This window comes from Pristis pectinata, chromosome 1, assembly GCF_009764475.1.
Source record: "Pristis pectinata isolate sPriPec2 chromosome 1, sPriPec2.1.pri, whole genome shotgun sequence".
In the NCBI taxonomy this organism is placed as follows: Eukaryota; Metazoa; Chordata; class Chondrichthyes; order Rhinopristiformes; family Pristidae; genus Pristis; species Pristis pectinata.
Window position 1 is genome coordinate 33,859,232 of NC_067405.1, and position 23,348 is coordinate 33,882,579.

The 23,348-nt window shown below is 42.0% G+C and overlaps 1 protein-coding gene across 1 annotated transcript in view; it reads left to right on the forward strand.

The window, feature by feature from the left end:
- Positions 1 to 23,348, forward strand: part of itgb5 (integrin, beta 5) — a 105,990-nt gene that overhangs the window by 50,415 nt on the left and 32,227 nt on the right. The gene's annotated exons all lie outside the window — the stretch shown is intronic.

Genomic DNA, 23,348 nt, shown 5'->3' on the forward strand with positions numbered 1-23,348 from the left:
TTGGTTTAGGGCTGTTCATTGCATATCTTACCTCCGTCCACCACTGTCTGCTCACGTATTTGACCACAATGTTCTATGCTTCAATGTTATCTGGATTCCTTGCTAAACTCTCCCTCCCCCATACTAGTTCCCAAGAGCCACATTCTGCCTTATTTCCTTCGCTAGATCCATAATGATGCTATCAGTAGAGATAAGACCTATATGTACACTTGTGTGTAAGGCTGATTCTATTGTGCATATGCTTTGTGCCTTGTACATGGTAGAATGTTGCTGCCTGGAGGCTTCGAACAAAATTAGTATGGTTCCCCCTCCCTCAACAGTGCCCTCTAACCTGCCTTTTTGACCTGTGAAAAATTTCCAGATGAAGTTACACGAAGAAAGAATTAGATAATTGCACAATAAAGACAGATATTAAAGAGGGGAGGAAAACAGGCAGGAAATTTGAATTAACCTCCTATAATGTTCTACAAATCTGTAAAAGTTGGAGTTGAAAATTTAAATATGTGACTGAAAAATAAATTTGAAATGTTAGGAATAAGTGCATTGACGGAGTGATAAATAGTTGGCGTCTCAGTGCAGCTAGAGTACAGCTATATTTGTAAACGGAGTTCTGGATCGACTGATAGTTTATTTTGATGGTTGCGAGACCTTACTCTATTCAGAATGGCAGTTGTCATTTCATATGAAGTATTTCCAGCATTTTCTGTTTTTATTAGGGATAACTGGTGAGGAACAGAAAATCGGACAGTAGGAGAATCTGAGATATGAGTATCAGTGGCTGAATGTGTCATGTTACCAAATTTTCTTATGGTTTCATGTTTTTTTTGTGTGAGCAGTTTAATTTGTATTCATTTATTCAACTCTGAGGAGAATTCTTTCAAACTGTCTCTGGGCTTTGGTAAAAGATGGTTAGGATGATTTATTCATCTGTTTTATGCTGTGTAGTTTATCTAATGTGTATTACGAATCATGAAGTGGTCTCCAGAGTTGAGGTACATTGGATCACTTGGAACATCTAAACATCAAGGAAATATTACTTTTGTTTGCAGCAAAAAAAAAGAAACTGATGGAGGAACTCAGTGGGGTAAGCAACATCTATGGAGGCAAAGCAATATTCAGTGTTTCAGGTTGGGACCCTGCATCAGGATTGAGAGTGTAGAGTGGAGATAGCCTTTAGCAAGAGGGGAGAGGTAGGGGCTGGCAGATGATAGGTGGAACCAAGTGAGGAGGGACATGATAGGCAGATGGAGCCAGGTGGGCTGGGCGAAGGGGTGGAGTTGGGAGACAATGGCTGGTGGGTGATGGACAATGAGAGAAGAAAGAAAGGGGACAGATGGAGCCAGGTGGGGGAGGGGAGGGTGGATGTAGAGGCTGAAAAGTAATAAGTGGAGACAAAAGGTGCTGCAGATGCTGGAATCTAATAAATTAAGAAGGTGATCAGTGAAACCAGATGAGGGAGGGATGACGGGCAGATGGAACCAGTTGGGGAAGGAGATGGGAGACCCAGTAGGTTAAGTGTGTGGGCGATAGGCAGATGGAACCAGGTGGGTGAGGGCAACAAAACTGGGTGATGGGATTCAGAGGGGTGGTTTGGGTGAACTGTGCAGGGTTTCACGAAATTGGGAAATTCATTGGGTTGTAGACTACCCAGGCAGAATATGAGCTGTTGTTCTTCTAGTTTACGTTGGGCCTCACCCTGTCAGTGGGGAAGCCCAAGGATGGACAGGTTGGTGTGGGAATGTGAAAGGGAGTTGAAATTGCATGCATCCAGGAGCATGGGATGGCCACAGCAGACAGACTGCAGGTACTCTGAAAACCGGTCGCCTAGTCTGCGCTTGGTCTCACCGGTGAAGGGGAGGCCATGTCAAGAGCACTGAATGCAATAGACGAGGTTGGAAGAGGTGCATGTGAACCTTGCCTCACTTGGAAGGGCTGTTCGGGACTCTGGATGGTGGGGAAGAAAGAGCTGTAGGGACAAGTGTTGCACCACTTACAGTTGCAGGGGAAAATGTCAGGGGATGGAGAGGGTTGGGCAGGGAAGAATGAGTAAACTAGGGAGTCATGGATGGAGTTGTCCTTGAAGAAAGCAGAAAGGGGTGGGGAGGGGAAGATGTGACTGGTGGTGGGATCCCGTTGCAGTCGGATGAAATGACGAAGGATGATATGCTGGATGTGGAGGCTCATAGAAAGGTAAGGACCAAGGGTACTCTATCTCTGTACTGTCTGGGGGCAGGGGTTGAAAGCAGAAGTACAGGAAATGGAGAAAATGCGAGTGAGGGCTCTATCTACCACAGAAGAGGGGAAGCTATGTCTCCTGAAAAAAGAGGACATTTCAGATGTGCTGGAAAGGAAAGCTTCATCTTGAGAACGGATGAGGTGGAGACAGAGAAAATAAGAGAAAGGGATGATGTCCTTACAAAAGACCATTTGGGAGGACATGTAGTTAAGGTAGCTATGAGAGTCAGTGGGTTCACAGTAAATGTCAGTGGATAGTTATCTCCTGAGCTGGAAACAGAGAGACCCAGAAAAGGGAGAGAAGTGTCAGAAATGGTGTAGGTGAAGTTGAGAGCAGGGTGGACGTTTGTAGTGAAGGTGATAAAATTCACGAGTTCTGTACGGGTGCAGGAAGCAGCACCGATGCAGTCATTGATGAAACAGAAGAAACTGGGGAGTGGTATCAGAATAGATTTGGAACAAGGACTGTTCCACGTAAGCAACATAAAAACAGGCATAGCTAGGGCAGGTGCGAGTGCCCATGGCTACGCCCCTGGTTTGTAGAAAGTGAGAGGAATCAAAAGAGAAGTTGTTCAGGGTAAGAACAAGTTATGCCAGACAAAGGAGATTGTTAGTAGATGGAAACTGGTTGGATCTGTATTGCAGAAAGAAGCAGAGGGCCCTAAGACCTTCCTGATGGGAGATGTTGGTGTATAAAGATCAGATGTCCATGCTGAAGATGAGGTGGTGGGGGCCAGGGATTTGGAAGTTGTCAAAATGGTGGAGGGCAAACGAGGTGTCCTGGATGTTGGGGGGAAGGGACTGGACAAAGGGAGAAAGTATGAGGAGGTCAGTTCAGTGGGGCAAGAGCAGGCAGAAACGATGGGCCAGACCTGTTTGTGGATCTTGAGTAAGCGATGGCAGTGGGCAATGCAGGGTTGGGGCACTAATAGGTTAGAGACTGTGGAGGGGAGGTCTCCTGATGTGATGAGATCTGTGATGGTCTAGGAGACAGTGGCCTGGTGATGTTTAGTGGGGTCATGGTTTTGAGGTAGATATGAGAGCTGCCGTCTAGTCTCTGCAAGGTAAAGGTCAGTCCCCCAGAACAAAATGGCATTGCCCTTATCTATGGGTTTGATGATGAGGCTAGAAGTGGTGCGAAGTGAATGGAAAGCTGCTTCTTTGGAGGGAGTGGAGTGGATGAGGTGATTGGAGAAGTCAAGGTAGTTGACTCCGCATTGACAATTGGAAGTGAAAAGGTCAAGAGAGGGCAAAAGGCCAGAAGGGGTGTCCAAGAGGAAAAGGAGTAAGAAGCAGTCATCAGTTGGGGGTGAGGACTCCTTGCCAAAGAAATAGGTGCAGAGGCAATGGCAGAAGAGCCTAAAATCATGACATCAAAAGTGTTAATATTCAATCTTTTACATAATCCAATTAGCCCAATTAGCTTGAGTTCACATAAACACTTGGATTAGTGTACTACTTCCACTTTTAGTTCCTGCAATCTTCCAACAGAGTTAAATCTTTACTCTTTTCATTCTCTTGATATCCTAAACTTTCTGTCTTCCTCTGGGCTGCATTGTGCTTTGTCTTCTCCTTCTCTTCAGCTGCTGTGCTTCTTTACCTATCCCTTTTGGAACGTTGATGTACACTCCTCTTCCTCTTCTGTTTTGTTTTTGAATTGCTATGACCCTTCATTGCAGCTATAACATTCCGTGGCTTGCCTTTGTCATGCTCTCACCACATTGTACTGAACAAATACCATTAATGCAGTGCCTGCTACTATATAACCAGAGGACTCGACTCTGGCTTGAGACTTTAAAGTTGTCTCCATAATACTACATATTCTTCCCACATTTTCATTGGGTTCATTCCATTAAGAGTTCCATTAGCACTAAAGATCTTGCAGACAATAGGCCAGTCATGAGTGTGCAGACTTGAAGTTGTCTCCTTTTTTTACTTTCAAGTCCTCTGAACCTTCTTTCCTGTGGACTTTCTCTGCTCTACTCCAGTTAAAACCAGTTCTGTTGCACTACATCTGACAGCAAATTGACAGCAACTGTAATCTATAAATTTTCTGGAGCCAGAACAGTCATTGACCAAGTTGTGAATAAAAATTCTAGGCCTTGGCCTTGCTTGCTGTTTCCTTTTTGTACCAAACATTCTCAATCGAGAGCTCTCTGAACAAATTGTATGTATATGACAAATAATCAGAATGATAGGTATCACAAGCCTCATTCTCTTTGGACTACCCTTGATCCCTCATTTGCTCCTCTCTTGGTTTTGCTATGCTTCATCACCAAGTTGCTTCATGTTCCCATATTGCCTTCATTTCTGGAGTCAGATGGTTTTAGACTGGTCTCTGCTCTTTCTGTCGACTGATGCTGCTTACGTTTTCATCTAAGCTGCCTTTTGGCTTTTGGCATTCTGCATTGCACTTCCATATATCCAAGCTGGGGATCCATGTCCGCTCTTGCTTTGCTCCAGCTTGAGATTAATGGTGTGTATAAGCTTCTTTGCTTTTGGCTTCAGCCAGTGTTGTTCCAGTTTCCATTTTGGATGTTTCTCATAGTCATTGAGTCATACACCACAGAAATAGGCCCTGTGGCCCACTGAGTATGTGCTGACCATTAATCACTTATTTACACTGATTCCATATTAATCCCATTTTATCCTCCCCCACATTCCCATTAATTCCCCCCAAATTCTACCATCCACTTACACTCTAGAGACAATTTACAGTAGCCAATTAACCTACCAACTGGCACACTTCTGGGATGTGGGATGAAACTGAAGTACCCAGGGAAAACCCACAGGGTTTCTGTATGAGCAAGTTCCCAATCTTTCATCGCCTCCATCCATGCCTTAGTCAGAGGCACTCCATCATAACCACCTTCAAAGATTGTATCTTTGTCAGAACTTGCCACCTTATCTGCAGTAAATATCTTCAAATTTTGCCATCTTTCTTTGTTCTTCATCTTGATTATATCTGTTGTCCAAAATGGACAACCATTGAAAGATGCAAACTTCTGTACCTTGGTTTCTGTGCTTATTCTGCAGATAATTCATTCTGAATTTCAACAAGTACAGAACCGTAAACAAAAACAGCATTGTGGGTATACCCACACCTCAAGAACTGCAGCAGTTCAAGGAGGCAGCTCACCACCACCTTCTCAAGGACAATTAGGGATGGGCAATTAAATGCTGGCTCAGCCTGTGAAACCCACATCCCTTGAATGAAGAAGAAATAAACTGCCCCAAGCTCCTAGGCCAACTTGTGAAACAGGAATTCTAATGTGTTTAGGGTACTCAAATATTTTGAGGTTGGCTAAAATCATCGTGGAAGAATCTTGACAGTGCATCCCCTTTTTGGGTTGCCTTCTTCGCTGGGTGCCCCCATCAGCTTCGTTCTAGTTAGATGTTGAATCACCGTCTTGAACAGGACCCTCTCCATCAGTATATTTCTGAAATTTTGGAAGTTCTTTTTAAACTTCTGCTTCAACACACTGACTTGCTCCTGTGCCAAACCACATTGTTGGAAATTTTTGTCTAAAACAGTTGGTGAGTGCTCCTACAGTTCCCGAAGATCAGCTGCTTGTCTCTGGAAAGCTTCCAGTTCCATCTGATAACAGTCAAAGCTTTTCTTCCAAAGACACGATTTTGTCTGCCAAGCTTTCTGTAATTTCTGTAATTTCTGAAATATGTTTTTCACTCACTGAGATGCTATTTTGCAAATTCTCAATTTTTTCTTTCCCAGATAAAGTTTGCTTAGATTTGAGCCTGGCTGCCTCACAGTTTAGTAACAAGACTGGCAATGTATCCAGTCCAGACTTTTTTTCCAACTATTTGCTGTTTAAAGTTTGGTACCAGTTCTTTCCAGTGATTCACGATACTTTGTGATGGAAGGGACTGCTCGGCTATCTTTCCTTGGACCTCATTAAGTATCTTTCATAAGCTGTCTATTTTAATATCTTTCAGTTCTGTTTCCTTCTCCAGATCATTTAGTTTTACTGTCAGAAGGCTATTTCACTTCATTTCCTTTACAAAGTCTACCAGTGACCTCCTTTCTGATTCTATTAGATTATCCTAACGTTTTAACTACTAGTTTTAGTTTCACAATTTTTGCTGATGTTGAATTGACTTGCGTTTTCATTTTTTAGACATTATATAATAAAAAAAACTTCCTAATTTTCAGATCTGTCTCTTCCTCTTTCAATTCCTCCCCTTTGCTGTTCCTTCCAAGCAGCAGACAGCCTGACTGCTGGCATACAGGTTCTCCCCAGGTTACAGCAGGGTTCCATTCCTGAGAATGGTTCATAACCCAGTAGGTTTGCAAGTCAGAAGAACAGCCACGAACGAAGTTCCCACTTGACAGAAATGTCTGCAGAGGTGGCTTGTCCCATTAGACTAGATAGTCTGGAGAAGCATTTTAAATCGTGTTTTGCCATTCTTAATAATAAACCTGATATTAACAAATTTAGCCAGAGCCTATCTTGGGCTAATAATATTTTAAAAGATTTTACTGCAGAAGAGGTTTTAAATGCTATTGACTATTTTAAAAGGACACTGCTGCTGGCCTGGATGGTGTGTTTCTAGATAGGATTTGCAAAATGGACATCAAAGTGTTAACTAGAATTCTTTTTGGATTCAATGTGGCAAAATTCCAGTTAGTGTCAAGAACAGTTACCAGCAGCCGACAAACCCATCATACCAGTCTCCCAAATGCTTGCTCGTACCTACAGGCTGTACATGAGTTGGGCATTTGTAAGCTAAGGCGGACCTGTATTTTATTTACCATATGTTATCAGAGGCAGTTTGTAGCCTTGCAGTCTTCTCCCCCCTTTATTGTATAAAGTCAATTTGGCATTTATTAAATGCAAAAATCAGAGTACCCTTGCTGAAATGGCAGGCTTTTCTACCTTTTGAGTCCATGTTTCACATTGAAACCACACTGTTCACCTCCTGATGAAAAATACACAGACAATCTCATTGCTGCATCCAGAAGTTTGTGTGTTTCATAGAATAGGATAATAGTGAAAGAAACAAGTACTATGCTTGTTCTATGTGAGAGTAATTCAGCTAATTCCATTCCCCCTCCCTCTCCCCATAGCAATGCAAATGCTTTCCTTTCAGATCCTTACCCAGATCTTTCTTTGGACTCTATAGGAACACAAGAAAATAGGACCAGGAGTAGGCCAACCATTCTCTCAAGCCTACCATGCCATTCAATAAGATCATGCCTGATCTGCCCCAGGCTTCAACTCCTTTTCTGTGCAAATACCCCAATCTTTCAAAGATGTATCCTTACTTTCTCGTTAAATACCTCCAATGATCTGGCATCCACAACCCTCCAGAGTAAAGAATTCCAACGATTCACTGCACTGCGAGGAAAAGATTCCAATGCATTGCAGTTTTAAATGGCTGCCAACTTATCTGGTATCTATGTCTCTGATTCAAGACTCTCCTACTAGTGGAAACATCTTGACATCTACCCTATCCTGCTGCCTTAGGATCTTGTGTGTTTCAATAAGTCAATCATGTCTTTATATTAGCTGTTAGTTGAAATTCATTTGTTACTATTTGTGCCATCAACTCATCTATCTTAGTATAAATGTTATGGATCTCAGACATTCAAAATTAATGTTGTGAGGGCGGACTTTCTGAGTACACAAATATCCCAATTATTTATAGACAGAGCAAATATGCCTTTGACCATGTTTGATGTGCTAAGTGACAAAATAACAGATGTGGAAGCTTCCTTGAACTCAGTCACAATGGTGCAAAATACGAGTTATTTTGATGCCTAGTTTGATGTAGGCCAATTAGCAAACCCCATTATCTTACATCTGGTTGATGCATATGTGAACTTCTTATGGTCATGTCAGTTTACAAGCCATATCTCTTGAGCAGCCAGTCTCCTGCTGTTGGCCAGTAGCCTGTGCTATGTAGACAGTACTGCTTGTTTACAAAGCTGCCTTTTTAATTTCATACTGACTACTGCTTGCAATTTACATTAAGAACTGAAGAGTAGTTCTTGTTTGAGTTAATGCCTGGTATATTCGTGTAATTCCATAACCCCTGAATCCCTGGCAATCTGCGTTCAAACAAAGAGCCTTAATCTTAGACATTTTACAGTTTTTACTTACTCTGGATTCACTCTCTACTGTATATTTTCTTATATTTTCTGTTCTTTTCTATCATGCTTTGATTTTCATTTTCTCCTGCACTATCTATCATGAAAACCCTTCTCTCTAATTAGTTTGGAGATGGTGCATTCCAGAACTGAAGCACTCAAATGCAATTTTAAAAAAATATCACTTTTGGGAAAATCATATTTATATGAATTTAATTTCCCCAGCTGTTGCATTTGGATTTGAACTTGTTTCTGGTTCAATAGTTTAAGTGCTTGTCCAGTGCTGCCTGTGTTTTGTCAAACTGAATACACAGTTTTTCAGTAACTTCATTGAAGAGTTTTTCCATTTCCTTGAGCGTACCTACTAAATTAACCAGTACACAGTAAGTATTAACTCTGATTGTTGCCTCAAACATGTGTCGACTGCACCCCTGTATTGCCCTGTTCTGTCCCTCTACATCTTCCATTGAAACTGCACTTTTCGTCCATATGACCAGGACCTGATGAAAACTATTCAAGAATATAATTGACCCAGAAGACAACTTTGTTCTGCCTTATGTGGGGGCAAGCCTACCATGTTTTGTTGTAGGGACTTGAGGAATCCATTGCTCTTATCTGTTTCAGCATGTTGTCTTAAGCACCCTTTTCGCACATGCTACTACTATTTGTTTTCCAGGTTTTCATCTTGCAGTACTTTTGCCACTTCTGCACTCGTCCAATCTGTTTTCCAATCTGCTTTCATGTACCCTATGCTGATTGTCAGTGTCATTGTAGGTCCTTAATGAGCTGGTCTCTAAAGCTGGTTATCACATTACTCAACTGTTTACACAGAGCATCAAATGACCACAACCTTTATTTGTGGCAGTATGTCTTCAAATATGTTACAAGATATAACTAAGTAACAGTCTCTTAACATTATAGTAATCCACCAACCTTAGCAGCCAATAGACACAAACCATACTTTAGGAACTTGTGAGTTTGATGAGGTTCACTTCTAAACCATTGAGAGATTCCATAAATCTGTGCAATTTAGTATCTTACCATCTGCTATATTTTGCAAACATTCTTTGGTTTTATTTGCATGCATGAACAATGCACAGATGTGGGTATTGCTGCTGAGAAATTGGATTTGTGACAAAAAAGGGCTGCTTGTCAGAGTGATTACTTTATCTGCAGGGCATTGCTATGCAGCTTGCCAGTTGGGGCCTGCAGTGCTCCAGCTGATTCTGTTGCCAAACTGGACAATAGGAAGGTCCTGTTACTGGAAGGAAATATACATACTGAAATGATAATATGTAATTCACAATTTTCAAAAAGTGTGGGAATAAGATGCCTTTGCACATGAATATTATGTAACACTGCTGCATCTAGACAACATTGAAAAGTTGTTTTAAGAACTATAATGAAATACAACTTTTTCTTGGTCTTTCATTTGGAACAGTAAAAAATTAAAATCTACTTCCCATGTCTGTATGTGATTACCAGTCTACCTCTTAGTTTAAGCAAAAATTACATTCTAATGCCATTAAGGATGCCTTTCTGATCATAGACATTATTCTCAAATAGTAATTAAATTAAAAAGCCATTAGAAAACAAGTATGGTGCTGTTTCTCTGACTTGGCTCTGTGATCAAATTAGAGTGTCACGTAATATCAACTTTGAAGTTTAAGGATGTTTTATGTATAGGTAGCTGATAAATTTTGAATATATGGGGATAACAGCAAGCACAAAATGTGAGATAACAGAGGCATGCTGGTTGTAAATTGCCCACATGGTAGATGGGTAGCAGTGGAAGTAAGAGGATGTTAATCTACTTGTGAGAAAGTACAGGTTACATGCAAGTAAGTGGGAGAATGGGATTGATGGGACTGCCTGAGAGCTGACATGAACTTGAAGGGCAGAATGTCCATCTTCTATGTCTTAAGGAAATATAAAGTATGAGAATGCTACTGCATGTTGATCTGGCAATGCATTCTGAATAACAAGGTCATTGAAGTTAATTTTAATCAATAACCAATCTGCTGGAGGAACAGCGGGTCAAGCAGCATCTGTGGGGGGAGAGGAATTGTCAATATTTCGAGTCGATGCCCTGCATCAAGAGAAGGAAGATGGCCAGAATAAAGAGGGGGAGTGGTGAGATGGGGGCCTGTGGGTGATTAGTAAACCCAGGAGGGGTGAAGGAAGATGGCAGATTGAGCCAGGTAAGGGAGGAGGAGGGGTGGAGTTGGGAGACAAGAGGCAGGTGATGATGTATGGGGTAAGACCAAAAAAGGGCAGGTGGAGCCAGGTGGTAGGAGGAGAGGGTGAAGATGAAGGCAGCTAAAAGGGTGATAAGCAAAAACACAAAGACCACCGGTCTGATGTATGGAAGGTGAGAATGGGAACCATTAGGGGAGAGATGAAGGACAGATGGAACCAGAACCAGATGGGGGAGGGAGGATCCTATGGGTGAAACATGTGGGTAGTAAATGGAACCAGGAGGGGAGGGGGACAAAAATGGGTAAAGGGGGCTGGAGGTGGGTGAGAAAGGGGACAAAAATGCAAGGACTGGAGGTGGATCATGAAGGGTGAGATGAGGGACAAGAGTGTATGAGCACACTGGAGGTGAGGGTTACTCCACCAGATTTGTTGCTCCAGATTCCAGCATCTGCTTGTGTCTCCAAGTTAATCTTAATAATGTATGCTTTGACCTGAACTCATTTTCACTGGTTATTGGATACATAAATGATAAAACAGATGTGGTTATACTGCTTCATAAGTGTTTTCACCAAAATTATCCCTGCAGCTGATTTTTATTTTCTTTTTGATTTTGCATGACATACAATGCCTACCCTAAGCATCTACATGTTAACCTCTAGATTGAACTGATCCTAACAGGAAGTGGGGTTACACGGAGTCTGTGAGGAAAAAAGAAGTGGTTTTATGTTCTGTCTCCTTTATTGCCACCAGCAGAAATCTAATTCATTCAAACTATTAAAACACAGCTACTTGTAAATGCAGTGGTATTGTTCATTCTTCAGTTCTGATTCTTTTTATAACAGTGTCTTTTGTTAACAGGATAATTAATGCTTTGAAGAGAGAGAATTTAAACCTTCAATATGTGTACTGTTTCTCTTTAAAATATGTTTAGAAGTTGACTTTTATACATATTTCTTTGTGTGACTGTTTGAAGTTAGAATTCAAATGCAGGGCCATTTTAATGTGCTTCCACATTAAATCAGAGTTTGAGATCCATAATAATCCTGTACGTTGATAGTCCATTTTCAGCTTGATATGCGCTAGAGGAAGCATGGTGAAGAGAAGATCTTGATGAATCACAAATGAAAGAAGCAGAAAGGCAGTGACAGGACATTCTCCCAGTCCGATTAATATTTCTCATCAGCTAATTGTTTTAAAAGGGAAAAATATGTTGTAACCAAATAGTCTGCAAAATAATCTGTCATTCAAAATGTTGAAGCAAGCTGTTTCTGGACAATCAGTGAACTAACTTGCAAGTGAGACCTTGGGGCTGAGAAAGATAACAGACTTTTTAATTACCTTCATTAATATCATGGCAAATGCAACCCACCTCTTTCGGATTGCATTGCTTATTTATATTTCCTTAGATTATGCAAAAAGATGCAATGAAATCGTGCTTAATGCTGCTAGATATAGAGTTGGAGTAGTACAGCATAGAAACAGGCCCTTCAGCCCATTGCATCAATGCTGACCATCATGCCTATATATACTAATCCCACTTGCCTGCATTTTTTGCTTGTTTTCTGCTATCATGGATTTGCCTAACATGCTCAGTATCTTGTAGAAAGCACTTGACTTATTTCTGTTTAGTGGGCATCGCAGATGATACCAGCATTTATTGTCCATCTGTAATTTCGAATCAATGCAGTCCTTCTGATGAAGGTACTCCTACAGTGCAACTAGGTAGTCAATTCCAGGATTTAATCACAGCATCTATGATGAAATGGTGATATGTTTCCAAGTCAGGATAGTTTGTGATCTGGAAAGAAATTTGCAGGTGGTGGTGTTTCACCTGCCTGCTATCCTTGTTCCTTTCATTGATAATTTTGTGGGATTATGAGATGTTCCTAAAGTAGCCTTGGTGAGTTACTGTAGCAAATTTTGTAGATAGCACACATTGCAGCCATGGTGTGGTAGCAGTGGATTAGAGTGGGGATGTGTGTGAGGGGTGCATGGGTCTAACAAGCAAAAGTGTCTAAGTGCAGTTAAGGAAATGAACGGACTTTAATTTTTCTCCACATATTGAACCTACTAAAACTCCTCAGGTGTACATCAACTTCATAGTTTGTAACAAGTAGGATTGATGAAGGAAACCAGCAGATACAGTGTATTTGGATTTCCAAAATGCATTCAATAAAGTGCCGTAGAATGGGTAATTGCACAACCTGCAGGAGCTGGGTTCAATCCTGAACTTGGGTGCTGTCTGTGTGAAGTTAGCATGTCATCCCAGTGGATGTTCCTCCCATATCCCAAAGACATACTGGTAGTTTAATTGGCTACTGTAAATTACCTCTGGTATAGGTGAATGGCTGGAAGTTGGGGGGAGTCGATGGGCATGTGAAAGAGAATAAGTTACAGAATAATAAGTGGTGGATTGAGACAGATGGGAATGCTCTGAGAGCAAATCTTGACCCAGTGGGCCAAATGGCTATCGTTATGTAAAATAATAAAATAAAATTGGACATGCATATAATATATCAATTACATATGATCTAAATCTAATGCCACTACTAATCAATAGTGTATGAGTTTGTTATGCTGTGAAACTTCAATTTTATTCGCAATTTAAAGAGGAATATTGTATATTTGATGTTTCAAAAACATAAAATTAGCTGCTATAAAAATATGAGAAATTTGCATAGAGGATTGGCTCTAACAGAAAACAGAGTTGGGATGAAGGGACATGGACATTATGGCGGAACAGTGGCAGCGATCTTAGTTCAATGCTGACCTCTGGTGCTGTCTGTTTGCACATTCTCCCTATAACTATGAATGTTTCCTCCAGGCATTGCTCTCAGATCCCAAAGCTGTGTGGGTTGGTAGATACATGCCACTTTAAATTGCCTTCCGTGTACAGGTACTTGGTGGAAGCTGGGGAAAATTGATTGGAATATAGGGAGAATAGGTTAAAGGAAAATTTGTGCAGAATGTCTTCCTTTTGTGTTGTAAGGAAATATGAATTGTCTTATGGGAAACTATTGAGCAGCTTGGGCCAATAAGCACTGGAGTTTCGAAGAATGAGAAATGATCTTTCTAAAGCATGTAAGATCTGAAGGGGCTTGATAGGATTCATAGAGTTATATAGCATGGAAGCAGGCCCTCTGGCCTACTCGTTCATATCGATCAAGGTGCCTTTCTATGCTAATCCCATTTGCCTGCATTTGACCATATCCAAGTAACCTTTTGAGACACAAGAGACTACAGATGCTGGAATCTGGAACAGCACACAAAAGGCTGGAGGAAGTTATTGGGTCAGGCAGTATCTGTGGAGGGAAATGGACAGTTGACGTTTTGGGTTGAGACCCTTCAACTGGACTAATGAAATATCAACTGTCCATTTCCCTTCATAGATGCTGCCTGACCCGCTGACATCCTCCAGCCTCTTGTGTATTGGTCCCACCAAAGTTTTCCGATCCAGGTACCCATCCAAGTGTCTTTTAAACATTGTAATTATACCCACCTCTACCACCTCTTATGACAGCTCTTTCCATATACCCACCACCCTCTGTGTGGAAAGACTTGCCCTTCAGGATAGATATTGAGTGGATGTTTTCCCTTCAGGGAGAATCTAGAATGATTCTCTTGATATTACCACCAACATATTAACTGTGGAACCAGAGGAGCCAACACACTCGATCACTGTTACACCTCCATCAAGAAAGGCTACTGTGCCATCCCGTGCCTGCACTTTGGCAAGTCCGATCACTTGGTTGTACTTCTACTCCTGACATACAGGCAGAGACTGAAGACCGCAGCACCAGTGGTGAGGACCGCGAAGATATGGTTAAAGGAGATGGAGGAGCATTTACAGGACTGCTTTAAGTCAGTGGACAGGACCATATTCAGGGATTCATCTTTGGATCTGAATGAATAGGCCATTGCCCTCACCGACTTCATCAAGACCTGTGTGGATAAGTGTGTGCAGTCAAGAGCATACCAAGTTTTCCCAAACCAGAAGCCCTGGATAAACCAGGAGATTTGCAGTCTGCTGAGGGCTAGATCTGTGGTGTTCAAAACCAGTGATCCAGAACCCTACAAGAAGTCCAGGAATGATCTACGGAAGACCATCATGAGAGTGAAAAGGCAATTCCATGTGAAGTTAGAGACCCAGTCAGGGACACGACAGCTGTGGCAGGGTTTGCATGCCATTACTTCCTATAAGGTAATACCTAACAGCATAAATGCCAGTGATGCCTCACTCCCTAATGAGCTCAACATCTTTTATGCAAGCTTTTATACACCTTTGCAAATCCCCACAGCATCTGGCAGTGATCTCTGTCTCAAGAGGCCGATGTCAGAACATTCTTCAAGAGGGTGAAACCCCACAAGGCATCAGGTCCTGATGGTGTACCTGGCAGGGTACTGAAAATCTGTGTCAACCAACTAGCTGGAGTGTTCAAGGACATCTTCAACCTCTCACTGCTGCAGTCAGAGGTTCCCACCTGCTTCAAGAGGGCATCAATCATACTGGTGCCCAAAGAAGAGCAGGGTGTGCTGCCTCAATGACTGCCAGCTGGTAGCACTCACATCTACTGTGATGAAGTACTTTGAATGATTGGTCATGGCTAGAATTAACTCCTGCCTGAGCAAGGACCTGGACCCGGACCCGCTGCAATTTGCCTACTGCCACAACAGGTCTACAGCGGATCCAATCTCACTGGTTACTCACTCGATTTTGGAGCACCTAGACAACAGCAATGCATATGTCAGGCAGCTATTTATCGATTATAGCTCGACATTCAACACCATTATCCCTTCAGTACTAATCAACAAGCTTCAAAATCTGGGCCTCTGTACCTCCCACTGCAACTGGATCCTCGACTTATCGGGAGACCACAGTCAGTGCAGATCGGTAGTAACATCTCCTCCTCACTGACAACCAACACAGGCCCACCTCAAGAATGCGTGCTTAGCCCACTGCTCTACTCTCTCTATACTCATGACTGTGTGGCTAGGCACAGCTCAAATGCCATCGATGACACCACTGTTGTTGGCGGAATCTCAGACGGCAGTGAGGAGGTGTACAGGAGTGAGATAGGTCGGCTGGTTGAGTAGTGTCACAACAACAACCTCACGCTCAACATCAGCAAGACCAAGGAATTAAAGAGGCAGCAACATATGACAATGCCATTGACTTGCAAGAATACACAGAGACCGTCATTGGCTACATCAGTAAATGCATAGATGACGTGACTGTGGTCAAAACCATCAAGATGCGTGCCAATCAGAAACCTTGGTTGACTGGGGAAGTCTGTTCACTGCTGAGAGCCCGTAATGCTGCATTTGAATCTGGGGACATTGCTGCATATAGATTGGCAAGGAAGAACTTGTCCCGAGGGATCAGGGAGGCGAAGAAGCTGTATGGACGTTTGTGGCAGGCATTTCAAACAATCACCGACTACAAGCCCCCCGCGCGCACCCCCCCCCCCCCCCCCCCGCCGCGGATATGTCATAATGATCCCTTTTTACCAGATAAACTTAATGTCTTTTATGCATTAATGGCAAATAACACCATTCAGGCACAGATACGTCCATCATCTTCAAGATACCAGGTACTTCAGCTGTCTACAGCTGGAGTGAAAAAGGCCTTCGCCAGCATCAATCCACGTAAAGCTGCGGGGCCGGACAACATTCCTGGACGTGTTTTAAAGGATTGTGCAGAGCAGCTAAGGATGTCTTTGCAGACATCTTTAATATCTTGCTCAGCCAGGCAGTAGTGCCCACCTGCCTCAAAAGTGCCATCATTATTCCTGTCCCTAAAAAGTCAAACCCAGCCTGCCTGAATGACTTCCGCCCTGTGGCCCTTACACCAATAATAATGAAATGCTTTGAGCAATTGGTCATGCAGCATATTAAGACCTGTTTATCTGCAAACTTAGATCCCCGACAGTTTGTATATAGAGTCAATCGATCCACAGAGGATGCAATCTCCACTTTGCTCCACCTCACACTGTCACATCTGGAGGGGAGGAATACATATGCCAGGATCCTCTTCATAGACTTCAGCTCAGCATTTAACACGATCATTCCACAACAGCTGGTGGAAAAGCTGAGGCTGTTAGAGGTGGATACTGGCATTTGCATTTGGGTCCTCAATTTCCTGACGCAGTGGCAGCAGATAGTTAGAGTTGGCAGTCATACATCAGGAACCATCTCAGTGAGCACAGGCTCACCTCAAGGCTGCGTCCCGAGCCCTTTATTGTTTAGCCCGCTCACACACGACTGCATTGCTAGATTCAGCACCAACTACATCATTAAGTTTGCTGATGACACAACAGTGGTGGGTCTCGTCAGTGACAATGATGAGTCTGCATATAGGATGGAGGTGGAGCAGCTAACAGCATGGTGCAGATTCCACAATCTCGCCCTCGATGTGGACAAAACAAAGGAGATGGTGATTGATTTCAGGAGGGCTGGCAAGCATGATCATACACCGCTGACTATTGATGGTGCTGCTGTGGAGAGGGTCAGCAACATTAAGTTCCTGGGGGTTCACCTAGCGGATGATCTGACCTCCACTATTAACATTGCAGCCATCGTTAAAAAAGCCCAGCAGCGGCTTTACCCCCTCCAGAGACTCAGAAAGGCAGGCCTCCCTATTCCACACCTCATCGCTTTTTACAGGAGCACCATTGAAAGCATCCTGACCTACAGCCTCACCTCCTGGTTTGGTAACTGCAAGGCCTACGAACAACAGCAGCTCAATAGGATGGTGAAGACAGCTGGCAGGATCATTGGTGCCTCTCTCCCCTTTTTGATGGAGATCTATCAGCAACGCTGCGTTCGCAGAGCTACGGCCATCATTAAGGACTTTCATCACCCTTCTCACGACCTGTTTTCCCTCCTGCCGTTGGGGAAGAGGTATAGGAGCATCTGCTCTAGATCTAGTAGGATTCTGAACAGTTTTTTCCCCACAGGCAGTCAGGATCATAAACGGGCTGTGTCCCCTTCCGCTTCCACTGACAAGCTCTCCCTCCACACACACGTACATACTCACATCAATACAGAAACAGTTTGATAGTTAGTTACCTGATACGTTGAACTTTAACAGATATGAATATGTGGTGTTGATGTGTTTTTAGTTTTGTTTTAGAGATGTTTTTTATAGACTATTTTAGATATATATCACTATTCTTTTTGTTGCACTGATATGAGCTGGTGAGAAACAGTATTTTTTTTTGTGTATGTAAACACTCAGAGAAATGACAATAAAGTAAATCTTGAATCTTGAATGAATTGATTGTGGACTTCAGGATGGGGAAGTCGGGAGAACATGCACCAGTCTTCATTCAGGGGTCAGAGGTGGAAGGGGTGAGCAGCTTCAAGTTCCTGGGTGTCAACATCTCAGAGGATCTATCCTGGGCCCAGCACATTGATGCAATCACGAGGAAGGCACACCAGTGGTTCTACTTCATTAGGAGTTTGAGGAGATTTAGAATATCACCAAAGACACTTGCAAATTTCTACAGATGTACAGTGGAGAGCATTCTGACTGGTTGCATCACTGCCTGGTATGGATGCTCTAATGCGCAGGATTGAAAGAAGCTGCAGAGGGTTGTAGACTCAGCCAGCTCCATCATGGGCACCACCCTCCCCGCCATCAAGGACATCTTCAGGAGGTGGTACCTCAAGAAGGCAGCATCCATCATTAAGGACCTTCACCACCAGGGACATGCCCTCTTCATGTTGCTACCATCGGGAGGAGGTACAGGAGCCTGAAGACCGACACTCAATGTTTCAGGAACAGTTTCTTCCCCTCCGCCATCAGATTTCTGAATAGTCCATGAACACTACCTCGTTATTCCTCTTTTGTCCTAGTTATGTATTTTTGTAACTTGTAGTAATTTTTGTCTTTATGTCTTGCACTGTACTGCTGCCACAAAAACAACAAATTTCACGACATATGTCAGTGATAATAAACCTGATTCTGTTTCTGGTTCTGAATGAGACATAGTTTCAGAATAAAGGGCTGCCAAGATAAATTGGAGATCAGGAAGAATTCCATTCAGAGTCATGCATCCTTAAGATTTTCTACCCCCAAAGAGCTTTGGCGACTGAATCTTTGACTATATCTAAGGCCAAGAAAGACAGATCTTTGGACATGGATAAAGTTGTTGCCTGTTATGAGGAGCAAGCAGGAGATCAGAGCTGAGGCCAAGATCAGATCGGCAATGACGATATTGAATGGCAGAGTTGGCTTGAGGGCCAGATGGCCTTCTGGTGCTCCTATGTTTCTGAACTCAAACTCACTGCACTGATTACATTTTTATGGTTGCAGCAGTAGCAGAATGAATGAATAGCACTGCCATAATTATTTGACCACATAACTCTACAGTCACCTTTGTGACATTTGGTTCCATTTTTAACTAGATGTTTATTTGTCTTCCTGATATTTAAGGGATCAATTAGCACTGTCTGAGCTGCTTTTCCTGAGAATTTATTCCAGATGTCATTTCTTCAAGTCAGGCATTTTCTTCAATGGGGCTTCTTAGTATTATAACTACCAGGAATAACCTGTGAATCTGAAACAAAATCAGCATTTGTGAAACAAATCAAAAAGTTGCTCTGGCCATACAGGTTCTTTATCAGTCATAAGCTAGTTAACATAAAAACAGGAGATGAGCAGTTGTATGGAAATGACCTTTATATCAAAAATGTTATAAAAGTGCTGAAGAAATCAAAGATACAGGGCAGGCCTTTATTTATCTTTCTTATGAATGACTTTCACATCTTTCATAAGTGTGGTAACTAGAACTGAATGCAATACTCTATTGTATCTGAACCAAAGCTTAACTTCCCTACATTTGTAGTCAGTACGTCTGTTTATGAAGCCTAAGATCCCATATGCTTTAAACGCTTTGCTGACTACTTTCTCAATTTGCTGTGCTGCCTTCAAAGATCTATGCACATGAACCTCTCATTGCACCAGATCCCTCTGATCTTGCACGCTCTTTAGAACTGTGCTCTTAAATCAGCCTTGCCTTTCCAAATACCTGCTAACAAAATGTATCACTTCATGCTTCTTTGTGAAAGTTCCATTGGTCACTTGTCTGCACATTCTACAGGCATGTTTATGTACCAGTGCAGTTGATTGGCACTATCTTTTCTGTTTGGCATTGGTATCATTGGGAAATTCTGTAATTTTGCAGGTTTGCTGAGACCATGCCTGGAATACTGTATGTGGTTTTGGTTTCAATATCTATGGAGGGATATTGCTGCCTTGGAGGCAGTGCACTGGAGAATCACCATGGACTTCCCTGTGAAGATAAATTAAGTGGGCTTGGTCTATGCCTACTGGGATTTAGAAGAATGAAAGGAGATAATTGATACAAGTAAGACTCTTAAGATGATTTGACAAGCCAGATACAGGAGGCTGTTCCTTCCAGCTGGGGAATCTGGAACCAGTGTCTGGTCTCAGGATAAGAGGATGGTCATTTGGGATTGTGGAGAAGGTGAAATTTCTTTGCTCATAGAGTTGTACAGCTTTGAAATTCCCATCTCCAAGGGTTGTGGATGGGAATAATTTTGGATGGTTTGGAATCCGGGAGTAAGGAATTGGACGGGAATGTGGACTTGACACAGGATCAGCCATTACTTTGTTGAGTGGAGGAGCAGGCTCGTTTTACTGAATGGCCTTTTCCTGTTCTACTTCCTGTGTTCTTTTGTTCCTTAAACAGCTGTATATGAGAGTCATTATTGTGATTTGTCTATGTTGCATATTTCTAGCATGTGCCAACTCCTGGTTGCCCTTCCCAATTATGGCAGGTGGCATGAGTCATGATAGAAGTATGCACAGAGGCATTGCACAGACAAGTAAAACTGAATTAACACCTACAGTACTCAAATAATGGCCACTAAAGAGCTGAATAACAACAGCTATGTAAGAAGTGACATGGCAAGCTACTTCATTGAATTCGGATTGTTAAAACAAAATTCAAAGCCTTGGAGGAATAATCCCACGAACAGTGTTTGTATGTATCTGTTATGTAACACTCATTGAATCTAGATGGCCTGTAATGTTTCCTTTACAACATTTTTCTTTCATATTGGGTTATATCTCTCACTAGATTACATCTAAGGTTTAGATCCAACTCTCAGTCAAAACTGCTTAAACCTAGAGCCCTCTGGTAAAAGCAATACTTTTTTACTGCAAGAGCAAGAGGCCATAAATTTGCTGCTGAGCACTTAAAGGTTCCTTTTTGTGCAGCTGATTGCTGGTGTGACCAGGTTAAAATGGGAGGGATGTTTTATATAATGTTATTAAAAAGGAAAATTGAAACCAGCTGCATCAACAATTCTTGAAACTTATGTGTCCTAGTAAAATTTCATAAATGTAGACAAGAGCAGCATGAATTTTGCCTGGTACCTTGGTGCAGTAATGCGTTGTGTATACCAGATATTACTATTCGCTAATTCCTTCACAAGTATAAGGACTTACCAGATACTTCAGTATTTTAAGACAGTCTATTTCAATTAAGAGCTCTTCAACATCACTAGATATAGTGGGATGGTCTGGGAAGACCAGGGAAGTGGGAAGACAGAAATTGAGGTACAAATAAAAACATGGAACAAAGAACAGTGCAGCACAAGAACAGGCCCTTCGGTCTGTACATGATCTATATCACTATATTCTCTGCATATTCATAAACCCTAGTTTGTTCAGCTTCTCCTTATAAGTACATCCCCTCTAATCCAGGCAGCATCCTGAGACTCACTGGTTTACAACTTCCAGGATTATCTCTATTTCCCACCTTGAACAAAGGAACAACATTAGCTACTCGCCAGTCCTCCTGGACCTCACCTGTGGCTAGAGAGGACACAAGGATCTCATCTTTTAGGTCTCTCAATAACCTGGTGTATATCGCATCAGGCCCTGGGGACTTATCCACATTAATGTTCTTCAGGTGACCCAATACCAGTTCTATCTCAAGATGCCCTAGCATATTATCATGCTCCACACTGATCTTATTATCCTCCATGTCCTCCTTGGTGAATACTGATGCAAAGTATTCATTTAGGACCTCACCCACATTCTCCTCCTCCAAGCACATGTTCCCACCTTTATCCTTGAGTGGTCCTACCGTCTCCCTCATTATCCTTTTGCTCTTGATGTATGTATAGAATGCTTTGGGATTCTCTTTAATCCTACTTGCCAAGGACTTTTCATGGCCTCTCCTGGCTCTCCTAATTCCCTTCTTGAGTTCTTTATTGGCTTCCTTGTATTCCTCAAGGGCTCTGTTTGATTTTAGCTTCCTAAACCTTGCATATTACAGAATCAAATAGGGCAAAGCATGAATGGTGATAGAATCCAATTCCAAACTTGTACTGCTCCCAGAGTGCACTGTTGGGTTTGTATTCAAAAGGCGAACTACAGTTTGACCATTGCCCAAAAATACTCAGATGTTAGGGCAGAATTTCATGTATTGGACTCAAAAGATTTTTCACTGGCCTCTGACCAATGTTAAGATAATGGTTGAAAACTGCTGATAAAATACTCTTCGTTAAAATCTGAGCAATGACGTAAGGAACTGCTGAACCCTGTTTTTAAGTTTAGAGTTTGATATTTGTTGCCAGGACTTTGTGCCAGCTGTTTTACATACCAGCTAAAACCTACCTTTTTGAGTGTAGGACTACACTATAAATATTTGGGTGAAAATATTGTTTTGTTTATCAGGGACATCTGCATTTTTGTCCTAACAATAACTGAGTGATATTAATAACTCAGAGCAGCTTTTTAAGCAGTAGTAAACTAGTGAGTTTTAATTAATAACTGAATTACTTCCCTGTGCAACCCAAAGGCAGAAAAATATGTTTGTTTCTGGCTTAGCCAGTATCTCTGCTGTATTTGCAACTAGGCTCAGACTTTGTTCTTCCTGTGGTTAAGCACTTAACCGTAAATTAGTAAAGCCTATCCGTTGCATAACTTCAGCAGGAGATACACTGGCCTTCCCCTTACAATGGGCAGGACGAGGTTAAATCCTAAAAGAATGTGATCCCAGCTCTGTATACATAGCTGCCAGTTTTTTTTTACAGAGGCAAGGAATATATCTCGGAAATACCCCTTCATGGAGATGCAGGACATTTCTTTAACATGATCAAGTTCCCACAGTGGTTGCAGTGATTTTTCTTTAGAATATACGGAGGGCATTAAAGCTTGTTGGGATGAGGCCAAATGATCAGAAGTTGAAGTATGCATTTTTTTTTATTCTGAGTTTTCCTTGAGTCAGGAAGAGCCTGGTGAATCTTTGCCTCAGCACTTGTACCAAATTTTGTGTCATTCCTGACAGCTTTGGATGTGAAATCAATCTTCATATTAAAATGAAGTTTGGCTGTTTAAAATTAGTTGGACCAGAAGTTCTGGGTGCACTACCGATGCTTTTGTCAAAATCTCCAAATACCCTGTATGAAGTTCATCATCAAATCAATTCAACAGAATCTTGTGAAAAGTTTTATTGTGGATAAACTAATGACCATTATTAAATATCACCATGCGGCTGTTCTACAATTTCTCGTGATCTGTTTTAATGCTATCAGAAACTAATTTGATTCATCGTTAGCATTGTTGACTTCCAGTTTTGGAATACAGTTCTAAAGTGAGGCATGAAGGTGGGTACATGTACACCCACAAAAACAGTTTCAAACAAGCTATTACCCTTAGGACATTCTCAATAGCACCAGCACAGTGTGCCACAGTTATTTATTTATTCAGGTACTGGATTTTACTGGTGATGTAATTTATCATCCATTCCAAATCGCCTTGGAAATG